At 44.2% G+C, this 13,640-nt stretch overlaps 1 long non-coding RNA gene across 1 annotated transcript; it reads left to right on the top strand.

Moving 5' to 3' along the window:
* Positions 1-956: 956 nt before the first annotated feature.
* LOC142698077 (uncharacterized) lies at positions 957-5,107 on the top strand. Its single transcript, XR_012865670.1, has 2 exons — positions 957-3,168; positions 4,741-5,107. It is a non-coding gene; the product is annotated as an uncharacterized LOC142698077 (long non-coding RNA).
* Positions 5,108-13,640: the final 8,533 nt, after the last annotated feature.

A 13,640-nucleotide genomic window follows, 5' to 3' on the forward strand; every position in this document is an offset into this window, starting at 1 on the left:
GAGTGTAAAGGATCTGCCAGGCACAGCTTCGGGGTTAACTCCCAGAACTAATCAGTCAGCACCTGAGAATACATCCCTGAGACTGACTCCAGCTTCCACCATTCTGGCTGGCAGGCTTAGGAGTGGGAGAGCCTATCGTAACCTGGCCAGACTCAGCTAGCTCCCGCCCTCGGTCTATTTAAGCCTGCACTTCCTGTCCCTCGGTGCTTGTTATTGCTTGTGTTTCTTTCCTTGTGGTTTCCTGGCCCAGCTACAGCTCCTTCTATTTTGTTCCTGCTCCATACAGACCCTGGCTTACCGACTACTCTTCTGCTTTTCGTTTTGTACCTCGCACACTCCTGGCTTGACTCGGCTCGTTCACCACTCTGGTTGCTCACGGTGTTGCCGTGGGCAACGGCCCCTTTTCCTTGCTTGTGTTCCTTGTATGTTTGTCGTGTTTGTCGTGCACTTACTGAGCGCAGGGACCGCCGCCCAGTTGTACCCCGTCGCCTAGGGCGGGTCGTTGCAAGTAGGCAGGGACAGAGTGGCGGGTAGATTAGGGCTCACTTGTCCGTCTCCCTACCCCCTGCCATTACAATGAGCGTGCAGATTCAGTGCTGCTGTGAACTCTGCCAATCATGTGAAGGTGTTATTGAGGACAGGAGTGGAGGAGAGGTAACAGACTGAGAGCTACGTAATGGTAAGAGCAGAGTTCACAGCAGCACTGAATCTGCACGCTCATCTCCTGAAATACTCTGTGCTGCCTTAAACTCTGTGGACAGGTCAGGATCCTGTTTCTTTTAAATGCTGCACTGTAGCTCAGCCTTATATAGTGGATCGAGCGGGTTCCCCAGCAGCATTTAAAAGAAACAGGATCCTGACCTGTCCACAGAGTTTAAGGCAGCGCAGCACAGAGTATTTCAGGAGAGGAGCGTGTGATTGGCTGCAGAGGCCGCTGCAGCCTGTGATTGGCTGCAGAGGCCGCTGCAGCCTGTGATTGGCTGCAGAGGCCGTCACGTGGGATGAAGCGTCATCCCTGGAGGCCGGCCTTCTGACGTCATCCTGACGTGCGTGACCGCCACTACAGCCTGTGATTGGCTGCAGCGGCGACATGGATGAAATGTCATCGCTGGAGGCCGGACAGGAGGAATGTAAGTATGAACGTATTTATTTATTTTTTTATTACATTAAAATTGTATTTTCCGCGCGCCGAGCATGTACTGTGAAGGTTGCTGAAAGAGTTAGTTCAGCACCCTGGACAGTACCATGCTCGGCGCACGGAAATTACAGGTTCGGTCCGAACTAGTTCGGTCCGAATCGAACTTTTTTGTGAAATTCGGTGAACTAGCCGAACCGAACTTTTTCTAGGATGTTACAAGGCTTTGAACTTTAACAGCGATTTCTCACATTCTCAAGAAAATTTCAAAAAGCTATTTTTACAGGGGCCAGTTCACTTGTGAAGTAGCTTTGAGGGCCTTATATATTGGAAACCCAAAAAAAGTCACCCCATTTTGAAAACTTCACCCCTCAAAGTATTCAAAACAGCATTTAGAAAATTTCTTAACCCTTTAAACTTTTCACAGGAATTAAAGCAATGTAGGGGTGAAATTTACAAATTTCATATTTTTTGGCTGAAATTAATTTGTAATCCAATTTTCTTTATAACACAGAAGGTTTTACCAGAGAAATGCAACTCAATATTTATTGCCCAGATTCTGCAGTTTTAGGAAATATCCCACATGTGGCCGTAGCGTGCTTCTGGACTGAAGCACCGGCCTCTGAAGCAAAGGAGCACCTAGTGGATTTTGGGGCCTTATTTTTATTCGAATATATTTTAGGCACCATGTCAGTAAAACAATACCCCACATGTGGCAATAAACGGCTGTTTGGACACATAGCAGGGCTTAGAAAGGATGGAGCACCATTTGGCTTTTGGAGTTCACATTTAGCAGGAAACGTTTGCGGAGGCCATGTCACATTTACTAAGCCCATGAGGGGACAAAACAGTGGAAACCCCCAACAAGTGACCCCATTTTGGAAACTATACCCATTGAGGAAATTATCTAGGGGTATGCTGAGCGTTTTGACCCCCCCCCCAGGTTTTTTGCAGAAATTATTGGAAGTAGGCCCTGAAAATAAAAATCTACATTTTTTCAAAAAAAATGTAGGTTTAGCTAATTTTTTCTAATTTCCACAAGGACTGAAGGAGAAAAAGCAACACATAATTTGTAAAGCAATTTCTCTCGAGTAAAACAGTACCCCACATGTGGTAAAAAAACGGCTGTTTGGACACACGGCAGGGCTTAGTAGAGATGCAGCACCATTTGGCTTTTGGAGTTCACATTTAGCAGGAATGGTTTGCGGAGGTCATGTCACATTTACAAAGCCCCTGAGGGGATAAAACAGTGGAAACCCCCCACAAGTGACCTCATTTTGGAAACTACACCCATTGAGGAAATTTTCTTGGGGTATACTGAGCGTTTTGACCACACAGGTTTTTTGCAGAAATTATTGGAAGTAGGCCCTGAAAATAAAAATCTACATTTTTTCAAAGAAAATGTAGGTTTAGCTAATTTTTTCTCATTTCCACAAGTACTGAAGGAGAAAAAGCACCACAAAATTTGTAAAGCAATTTCTCTCCAGTAAAACAGTACCCCACATGTGGTAATAGCCGGCTGTTTGGACACACGGCAGGGCTTAGAATGGAAAGAGCGCTATTTGGCTTTTGGAGATCACATTTAGCAGGAATGATTTGAGGAGGCAATGTCGCATTTGCAAAGCCCCTGAGGGGACAAAACAATGAAAATTTCCAAAAAGTGACTCCATTTAGGAAACTACACCCCTTGAAGAATCCATCTAGGAGTATTGTGAGCATTTTGACCCCATAGATGTTTCATAGAATTTATTAGAATTGGGCAGTGAAAATAAAAACAATCCTTTTTCTTAAATAAGACGTAGCTTTACCGCAAAATTTTTTGTTTTCTCAACAAATAAAGGAAAAAAAGAACACCACATTTGTAAAGCAATTTTTCCCGAGTATGGCAATACCCCATATGTGGTCATAAACTGCTGTTTAAATACAGGAAGAAAAAACGGGATACTACCTTGGCAACCCCTTGGGAGTTTGCGTTGGGATTGGCAGCAGCTTTTCTACTACGAATTACATGCCGGTAATTTACAACCTTGGAGGTGAGCATATATGTGCGTTATCTCCGCTCATTATTTATTGATACCGCAAGTTTGGTGCCGTGTGCTTTTTGTTTCACTTTTAGTATAAACTGCTGTTTGGGCACACGGCAAGGCTCAGAAAGGAAAGAGCGCCATTTGGAGTGCAGATTTTGCTGGATTGGTTTCTGGGCGCCTGTGGGACTAAAACTGTGGAAACCCCCCAGAAGTGAACACATTTTGGAAACTACACCCCTCGATGCATTTACCTAGGGGTGTAGTAAGCATGTTAACCCTGCAGGTGTTTTGTAGAAATTAGTGTGCAATCAATGTTGCAGAGTGAAAATTGGATTTTTTTTCCATAGATATGCCATTATGTGGTGTTCAGCTTGTGCCACCATAACAAGACAGCTCTCTAATTATTATGCTGGGTTTCCTGGTTTTAGAAACACCCTTCATGTGGCCCTAATCTTTTGCCTGGACATTCAACCAGGCTCAGGAGTGAAAGCGTATCATGCGAAATCGAGGCCTAATTTGGCGATTTATAAAGTATTGGTTCACAATTGCAGAGTCTCAGATGTGAAATAATAAAAAGAAACCCCTGAGAAGTGACCCCATTTGGAAATCGCACCCCTCAAGGCAATTATTAAGGGGTGTAGTGAGCATTTTCATCCCACAGGTCTTTTCCATAAATGATTGCGCTGCGGATGGTGCACAGTAAAAATTAATATTTTTCCCTAGATATGCCATTTCAGTGGCAAATATGTCATGCCCAGCTTATGCCATTGGAGACACACACCCCAAAAATTGTTAAAAGGGTTCTCCCGGGTATGAGAATGCCATAAATTTGGAAGGAAACTGCTGTTTGGGCACACTGTAGGGTTCAGATGGGTGGGAGCGCCATTTGGCTTTTGGAGCGTGGAATTTGTTTGGTAATAGTTTTGTTTGGAGTCTTACTGGTGTTTCCGTTTATAATGTGGGGCATATGTGAGCTGGGCAGAGTACATCCGGGGCATAATCAGGGGGTACAATAATCGGGTAAAAAAAACAATAAAATAATCCATAGATGTGTGTTACGCTGTGAAGCAATCCTTTCTACACAGGCCAGTGTCGCACTGATATATGGCGTCCTTTCTTATGCCCCTTTTGGTCCACACTCCGCACATTTGCAGTTTGGGGAATTTTGCTGTGAAGTGTTGTCCTGGTATAAAACGGGCACCCTCGCTTCCAGCAGATATGTTTTGTCGTGGAAATACATTGCTCAAAATATATTAGACTGAAATTTATACGAGTCCCAACAGACTCTCAAGGCCAGACCCCATTAGTCAGTATCCTAATTAGGATATTTCACCGATATATATCGAGAGAGGAGAAGAAAACACACAGACACGCTGAAATGTTAAAAATGCTCCTCTGAAGGATTTATTAGCAAACTCAAACTGTTAAACTGAAATTCAGAAGGGGTGTCGGCTTGAGGTAAACCAATCAGAGACAATGTAACAATATTTGTTATTCAGTAAAAAGCATACAATAAAATACATCATTATTATTCTTCACACATTATGTTTACAAGTGTCTTATCTCTCTTTTGGACAGAATGTCCTCGTGGAGATGGGGGAGACCTTCCCTCACGCATACTTGCCATCCTCCCATCTCACTCCCTGTCCATCTTCGCATGGGAACCAAGGTCAAAGATAAAACATCCAAAATCAACATTACTTGTATTAAAGGAACAATGACTTTTCTATTCACTACAAAAGAACCAAGATGGGAACTCCAGACAAGATGGGAACTCCAGACAAGATGGGAACTCCAGACAAGACGCGGCTGCATGAAACTAAATCATTTAAACATTATCATCACTTTCACATATTACATATCTTAGTAATTCGGCCTCCTGCTTGATAATTCACAATGTAATTTCATACAGAGAATATAAGCAAATAAATCATAATTCACAGTTTGGGCCCTCCCCTTCCTGGTTCCCTAATTTTAGATCCTGATAAATCGCCTCTTGAAACAGAAGAAATGTTCCCCTCGGGCACAACTGCATATTTTTTATTTCCTGACTTATTGGAGCCATAACTAATTTTATTTTTTCATAGACGTAGTGGTATAAGGGCTGGTTTGTTGCGGGGCGAGCTGTAGTTATTATTGGTAACATTTTGGGGTACATGCGACTTTTTGATCGCCTTTTATCCTATTTTTTGGGAGGCTAGGTAAACAAAAAAACGCAATTCTGGCACAGCTTTTTTAGTTTTTTTTATACAGTGTTCACCATGCGTTATAAATTACCTGTTAACTTTATTCTGAGGGTCCGTACAATTCCGGCAATACCTAATTTATAGAACTTTTTTATGTTTTACAACTTTTTGCACAATAAAATTACTTTTGTAAAAATAATGTATTTTTTCTGTCGTCAAGTTGTGAGAACCATAACTTTTTAATTTTTTTGTCGACGGAGCTGTATGAGGGCTTATTTTTTGCGGGACGAGCTATAGTTTTTATAGGTACCATTTTTGGATACGTGCGACTTTTTGATCATTTTTTATTCTAATATTTGTAGGGCAAAGTGACCAAGAAACAGAAACTCGGGTATAGTTTTTTACTGTTTTTTTTTACGCTGTTCACCGCGTGCAATAAATAATATAATATTTTTATACCTCAGGTTGTTACGGTCGCGGCGATACCAAATACGTATGGTTTATTTTATTTTTTTAATAATATAGGACTTGATAAGAGAAAAAGGGCGATTGTGTTTTGTTTTATTACTTGAAACTTTTATTGTTTTCAAACTTTTATTTTTTTTTCACTTTTTTTTAACACTTTTTTATACTTTCTTTTACACTTTTTTTCAAGTCCCACTAGGGGACTTGAAGTTCCAACTGTCTGATGTTTTTTTTCTAATACATTGCACTACCTACAAAGTGCAATGTATTAGATCTGTCAGTTATTCACTGACAGCAAGCCGATTAGGCTTCGCCTCCCGGCGGGGCCTAATCGGCTTCCGTAATGGCAGAGCAGGAGGCTATTGTGTCTCCTGTTGCCATAGCAGCAGTCGCCAGTCCTGATTGCCTGTCAGGGCTGGTGATCTGCTAGTAACCACTACGATGCACCAATCGCTTTCGATTGCTGCATCGAAGGGGTTAATGGCAGGGATCGGAGCTAGCTCCGGTTCCTGCCATTATAGGTGGATGTCAGCTGTAACATACAGCTGACTTCCACTGCTGATGACGCCAGATCAGTTCCTGAGCCGGCGCCATCTTGTCGGCGGCTATGGAAGCCGATCAGGCTCCGCCGCCGGGCGGATCTTGACCGGCTTCCGTGCTAGGCAGACCGGGAGGCCAGTATTAGGCCTCCGGTTGCCATTGCAGCCAACGGAGCCCCGGCAATGTCATTGCTGGGGTTCCAATGAGCTGCAAACACCTTAAGTGCAGCACTCGCGTTTGAGCGCTGCACTTAAGGGGTTAATGGCGAGGATCAAAGCTAATTTCGGTCCCCGCCATTACAGCTGGATGTCAGCTGTAAGATACAGCTGAGATCCGGCGATGATGGCACCCAGGGGCGTAGCTAGGGGGGGCAGGCGGGGCATGTGCCCCGGGCGCAGCTTAGAGGGGGGCGTCAGCGCCACCTCCTCCTGCACTATAATTGTACCTGTGTCTATAGGACACAGGTACAATTAGAAGCAATGAATGACCAGGCACGTTCCGTGGCCGGCTATTCAGCGCCTTTCCACGAGTGAAGTAACTGGTACCTTTTGTACCAGTGGAGCTTCCGTCGATGAAAGGCGCTGAGTGACAGGGAAAGTCATTCTGCCCAGCCAATCAGCGCCTTTCATAGACGCTGCGTTCAACCCTCAGGAGACCTGCGCAGAAGAGAGCAGGTCTCCATGGCTGCCGGACGGCGTGGGAGCGGGATTAAGGTGAGTTTAAAAATATATATATATTTTTTTTAATTGTAATAAAAGTGTGTGGCTGTATCTACGGGGGGGGGGGGACTTTGTCTACACGGGGGGACTTTGTCTACACGGGGGGATGCCTTTATCTACAAGGGGGACTTTATCTACACAGGGGGGGGCTTTATCTACGGAGGGGGGACTTTATCTACACGGGGGGCTTTATCTACAGGGGTGGGCTATATCTTCAGGGGTGGGCTATATCAAGGGGACTATATCTACAGGTGGGCTATATCTACAGGGGGGCTATATATACAGGGGGGCTATATCTACAGGGGGGGCTTTATATCCAGGGGTGGGATATATCCAGGGGTGGGCTATATCCAAGAGAACTATATCTACAGGTGGGCTATATCTACGGGGGGGGGGCTTTATCTACACGTGGGGTGTCTATCTACAGGGGGGGCTATATACTGGGGTGGGCTATCTATGGAGCACCATATACAGGGGTGGGCTATAGCTACAGGTGGGGCTATATAGTATGTAGCCCCCTGTAGATATAGCCCCCCTGTAGATATATCCCAACCCTGTATATAGTCCCCCTGTAGATATAACCCACTCCTGTAGATATAGCCCACCCCTGTAGATATAGCCCACCCCTATAGATATAGCCCACCCCTGTAGATATAGTCCCCCTGTATATAGCCCACCCCTGGATATAGCCCACCCCTGGATATATCCCACCCCTGTAGATATAGCCCCCCTGTAGATATAGCCCCCCTGTAGATATAGCCCCCCTGTAGATATAGCCCCCCTGTAGATATAGCCCACCTGTAGATATAGTTCTCCTGGATATAGCCCACCCCTGGATATATCCCACCCCTGGATATATAGCCCCCCTGTAGATATAGCCCCCCTGTATATATAGCCCCCTGTAGATATAGCCCACCTGTAGATATAGTCCCCCTTGATATAGCCCACCCCTGAAGATATAGCCCCCCTGAAGATATAGCCCCCTGTAGATATAGCCCCCCTGTAGATATAGCCCCCCTGTAGATATAGTCCCCCAGTAGATATAGTCCCCCAGTATATATAGTCCCCCAGTAGATATAGCCCAACCCTGTATATAGCCCAACCCTGTAGATATAGCCCAACCCTGTAGATATAGCCCACCCCTGGATATAGCCCACCCCTGGATATAGCCCACCCCTGGATATAGCACACCCCCTGAATATAGCCCACCCCCTGGATATAGCCCCCCCTGTAGATATAGACCCCCCCTGTAGATAGCCCACCCCTGTAGATAGCCCACCCCTGTAGATAGCCCACCCCTGTAGATATAGTCCCCCTGTAGATATAGCCCACCCCTGTATATATAGCCCACCCCTGGATATAGCCCACCCCTGGATATAGCCCACCCCTGGATATAGCCACCCCCTCTAGATCTAGCCTCCCCTGTAGATCTAACCCCCCCTGTAGATAGCCCACCCCTGTAGATAGCCCACCCCTGTAGATAAAGCCCACCCCTGTAGATATAGCCCCCCAGTAGATATAGCCCACCCCTGTAGATAGCCCACCCCTGTAGATAGCCCACCCCTGTAGATATAGTCCCCCTGTAGACATAGTCCCCCTGTAGATATAGTCCACCCCTGTATATAGTCCCCCTGTAGATATAGCCCACCCATGTATATAGTATCCCACAAATAGCTCCCCCTATAGTGTTCCACAGAAAGCCCACCCCTGTATATAGTATATACAGGGGTGGGCTATATGTGGAGCACTATATACAGGGGTGGACTATCTAGTGGAGCACTATATACAGGGGTGGACTATATGTACAGGGGGGCTATATACAGGGGTGGGCTATCTGTGAAACACTATATACAGGGGTGGACTATATGTGGAGCACTATATACAAGGGTGGACTATATGTGGAGCACTATATACAGGGGTGGGCTATATCTACAGGGGGCTACATACAGGGTTGGGCTATCTGTGAAGCACTATATACAGGGGTCGGCTATATCTACAGGGGGGCTATATACAGGGGTGGGCTATATCTACAGGGGGCTATATACAGGGGTGGGCTATCTGTAGAGCACTATATACAGGGCTGGGCTATATGTACAGGGGGCTATATACAGGGGTGGGCTATCTGTAGAGCACTATAAGGGGGAGTTATTTGTGGGACACTATATACAGGGGTGGGCTATATGGGGGCACTGTCTACAGGGGGCTCTATGGCAAGCACTATCTACAGGGGGCACTATCTACAGGGGGCTCTATGGCAGGCACTATCTACAGGACGCACAGTGTGTGTGAGTGGGACACGGTGTATGGTGCTATTATAATTAGAGGTGCAGTGTATGACACTATTATATTTAGGGGCGTAGTGTGTGGTATAATGAGAACTTTATATTTATTTATAGGTGCAGAAATGTTGGTAAAGTGAGAAGCTGAAGACATGTGAGCGGCAAACTGCAGAAATGGTCTGTGACCGGGAGAATTCATCATAGAGGTCTGGATCGGATGGAGAAAAATAACTAGAATCTGAGACGTCACCGGTGAGTCACTTAATGTAAATGTTTATTCTGCCTCTAATCAGCACTGTAGTCACTGTATGATCTGCAGCGAGATGATGGGTGGTAGGATTATGATAGGATTTATTTTTTGTGAAACAGCATCTCCCAGCATATCCTTATCATTGTTTGGGCCATGCTGGGAGCTGTAGTTTTACGCCGTACACACCTATACGGCAGGGGTTGCACTAAATTGAGCTGTATTTGTGCTGGTGTTTTATATATGTACTGAGCTTGCTTCTGGGGCTGTATATATGTAATGAGCTTGGTTCTGGTGTTGTGTATAGAACCATATTGCTTGTAAAATGTACAAATGTTTTTATGCTCGCGTTACATAAAAAGAAATGTGGAAAAGAAATGACACGTCGATTGGTAGAGAAAACAAACACGGCGAGGGGGAAGGAGGTGTCGGGAAAGAGGTTGGGGGGGGGGCGCCAAACTGAATCTTTGCCCTGGGTGCTGGAGAACCTAGCTACGCCTCTGATGGCACCGACTCAGCTTCTGAGCCGGTGACAAACATTTGGCGTATGGATACGGCAATTTGCGTGATGTCATAGTTTTCCATGGCGTACCCATACGGCAAATGTCAGGAAGGGGTTAATGTAAGGATGTGTACACTTAATTGTGCAGCAACGCTTGTTGTCTCCATTCTATGTCAGTGTGGGAAGTAGATGTCCGGCCTTATGATTTTGTGATATGTGATAGACCCAGAATCCCAATCACCAAACCAAAGAATGTAAAATAAAGACACAAAACATTATAATTGGGTGTTAAATGGTCAAAACTTTTATTATATTATATGACCAAACCCAAAATGGCAAACCTCCGACTCACGAAGAGTCACCCTCCAGCACGCAGGAAAGGAAAAACCCCCTGTGGGGGAAACCTCTAGGGAAACCATGGCTGGAGGATTGCCCTTCCTCTGGGCTTAGAAGCTGCCAAAATATCATTTGTAACAGAAGTTGTACGTTTTCTCAGATTTTCAAGGAAAGACATTACAACGAACGAACAACATAAAACACATAAATCGGCTGATCTGGTTGGCTAGGCGGATGTCTCTCTTCCTGGTCACCCATTAAAATGAATGGGCGATCCACGGATGAGACGGGTCCTCCAGATGCCTCCTTGTAGCACCTGTCTCCGCTCCGGCTAATAGAGAGGCATCTCCTGCTGGAAACCCCCCTCTATTACAGACAACCCGTATGAAGAGGATGGCATCACTGTGATGAAGAAGTGGTCTTGGGTGAACGGTTTCCCTGCTAGAACCTACAAATTACATCAGGTCGGTATTGGTGGGGAAGTCAAGCTCAAGGTCCTCAGTCCCATCCAATATGGCGCTGAATGTGGCAGTAAAACCTTCTAATATGGAATCTTCTTTATGTCATAAACATTTGTATTTATGACATCAGCGCATTCATCATCATTACTACAGGAGTTTCTCACCACTGCACAACTCATACATTGTGACGTCACCCACAGTGGTCTGAAGTGTTAACCCTTTAATGACTGGCAGTGTACTTACCACAGAGGCCATAAAGCTGAATAGAACATATCAGCGGCCATAAAGGAAAAGGGATAATGCAGGGAGCATCTCCGCACAAGAACAATCCATGACAAAGGGTTGTCCAGGATGAGAGAACTTGTCTGCTTTCTCCAAAAACCAGCACCACACCTGTCCATAGGTTGTGTGTGGTATTACAGCTCATTACCATTCACTTCAATGGAGCAAACCTGCAATACCAGATACAACCTGTGGATAGGTGTGGTGCTGTTTTTGGAAGAAAGCAGCCATATTTGTCTAATCCTGCACAGCCCCTGTTAGAAATAGTTCAAAAAAAGGGGGGAGAAAAGAAATAAAAAAAAGGTAAAAAGAGTAACTCTGAGGTAAAAGAAATCAAACTGGACTGAAAGGAGTCTGCTGGAGGTGCCAGATGGAAAGACAGATTTCTGCCATGGGGACCAGATTAGTTGAAATGTATCTTGAAGGGGGGCTTCAGAGAGTGGGTTTTAACCCCTTCCCGCCCTATGAAGTGTAGTTGCATTGAAAAACTATGCAGTTCATCTTCGAATGCAGCGTCACAAAAACAAATTATTTTGTAAAAAATAAAACTATATCAATTTGGTATCGCCGTAATCGTAACGACCCGCAAAATCAAATTATCATGCAATTCATGCCGCCCAGAGGCGGATTAAGGGTATCATGGGCCCCGGGCACTTTTTCAAGTCTGGGCCTCCCTCCCCCCGAACTCTGAACGCTGTACCGTATATATTTGCAGATTTTTGTTTAGGCGGCCACAGATCTGGCACGGTTTTGCATTTGCTGTAAAAGCAGAATGAGCCATACAGAAGAGAAAAAGCTGAATACTTTGAGACACTAGAGAGGTCAGGAGCTTTATAACTTTTTTATTTTTATGTCAATGGAGTGGTGTGTGAAGGATTATTTTTTTGTGGGAGGAGTTGTAGTTTCTATTGGCACCATTTAAAGTACCATACAATGGGTGAATTGGAAAAAAATGAGATTCCGCCATGGATTTTTGGGTTTAGTTTTACTGTATATATTTACCTTCTCTTAAGGTAAAAGTAGATTAACATCTACTTTTACCTCAAGATAAGGTACATATATACAGCCCCAGAACCAAGCTCAGTACAAATATACAGACCCAGAACCAAGCTCAGTACATAAATACAGCACCAGAACAAAGCTCAGTACATATATACAACACCAGAACCAAGCTCAGTACATATATACAGCACCAGAACAAAGCTCAGTACATAAATACAGCACCAGAACAAAGCTCAGTACATATATACAACACCAGAACCAAGCTCAGTACATATATACAGCACCAGATCCAAGCTCAGTACATAAATACAGCACCAGAACAAAGCTCAGTACATATATAGAACACCAGAACAAAGCTCAGTACATTTATACAGCACCAGAACAAAGCTCAGTACATATATAACTCCAGAACCAAGCTCAGTACATATATACAGCACCAGAACAAAGCTCAGTACATATATAACTCCAGAACCAAGCTCCGTACATAAATACAGCCCAAGAACCAAGCTCATTAATTAAATATACAGCAACAGAACCAAGCTCAATACATAAATACAGCACCAGAACAAAGCTCAGTACATAAATACAGTACCAGAACCAAGCTCAGTACATATATACAGCACCAGAACAAAGCTTAGTACATAAATACAGTACCAGAACCAAGCTCAGTACATATATACGGTCCCAGAACGAAGCTCAGTACATATATACAGCACCAGAAACAAGCTCAGTACATAAATACAGTGCCAGAACAAAGCTCAGTACATATATATATACTACAGTACTGATCAGTCACAGGGAGAATAAACATTTACATTGATAGACTCACATGTGACATTTCAGATTACTTTACGTTCTTTTTCTCTTTTCTTCTCCATCCGGTCCAGACCTCTATGACGACTTCTCCTGGGCATGGCCCATTTCTGCAGTTTTCAGCTAAGATGTCTTCGACTCCTCACTTTTCCAACATTTCCACACCTATAAACATAATATAATAGTATCATACACTGTGCCCCTGAATATAATTGTACTATACACTGTGCCCCTGAATATAATTGTACTATACACTGTGCCCCTGAATATAATAGTACTATACACTGTACCCCTGAATATAATAGTACTATACACTGTGCCCCTGAATATAATAGTACTATACACTGTGCCCCTGAATATAATAGTACTATACACTGTACTCCTGAATATAATAGTACTATACACTGTGCCCCTGAATATAATAGTACTATACACTGTGCCCCTGAATATAATTGTACTATACACTGTGCCCCTGAATATAATAGTACTATACACTGTGCCCCTGAATATAATGGTACTATACACTGTGCCCTTGAAAATAATAGTACTATACACTGTGCCCCTGAATATAATAGTACTATACACTGTGCTCCTGAATATAATAGTACTATACACTGTGCCCCTGAATATAATAGTACTATACACT

Source organism: Rhinoderma darwinii (genome assembly GCF_050947455.1).
Source record: "Rhinoderma darwinii isolate aRhiDar2 chromosome 11 unlocalized genomic scaffold, aRhiDar2.hap1 SUPER_11_unloc_5, whole genome shotgun sequence".
Taxonomy (NCBI): domain Eukaryota; kingdom Metazoa; phylum Chordata; class Amphibia; order Anura; family Rhinodermatidae; genus Rhinoderma; species Rhinoderma darwinii.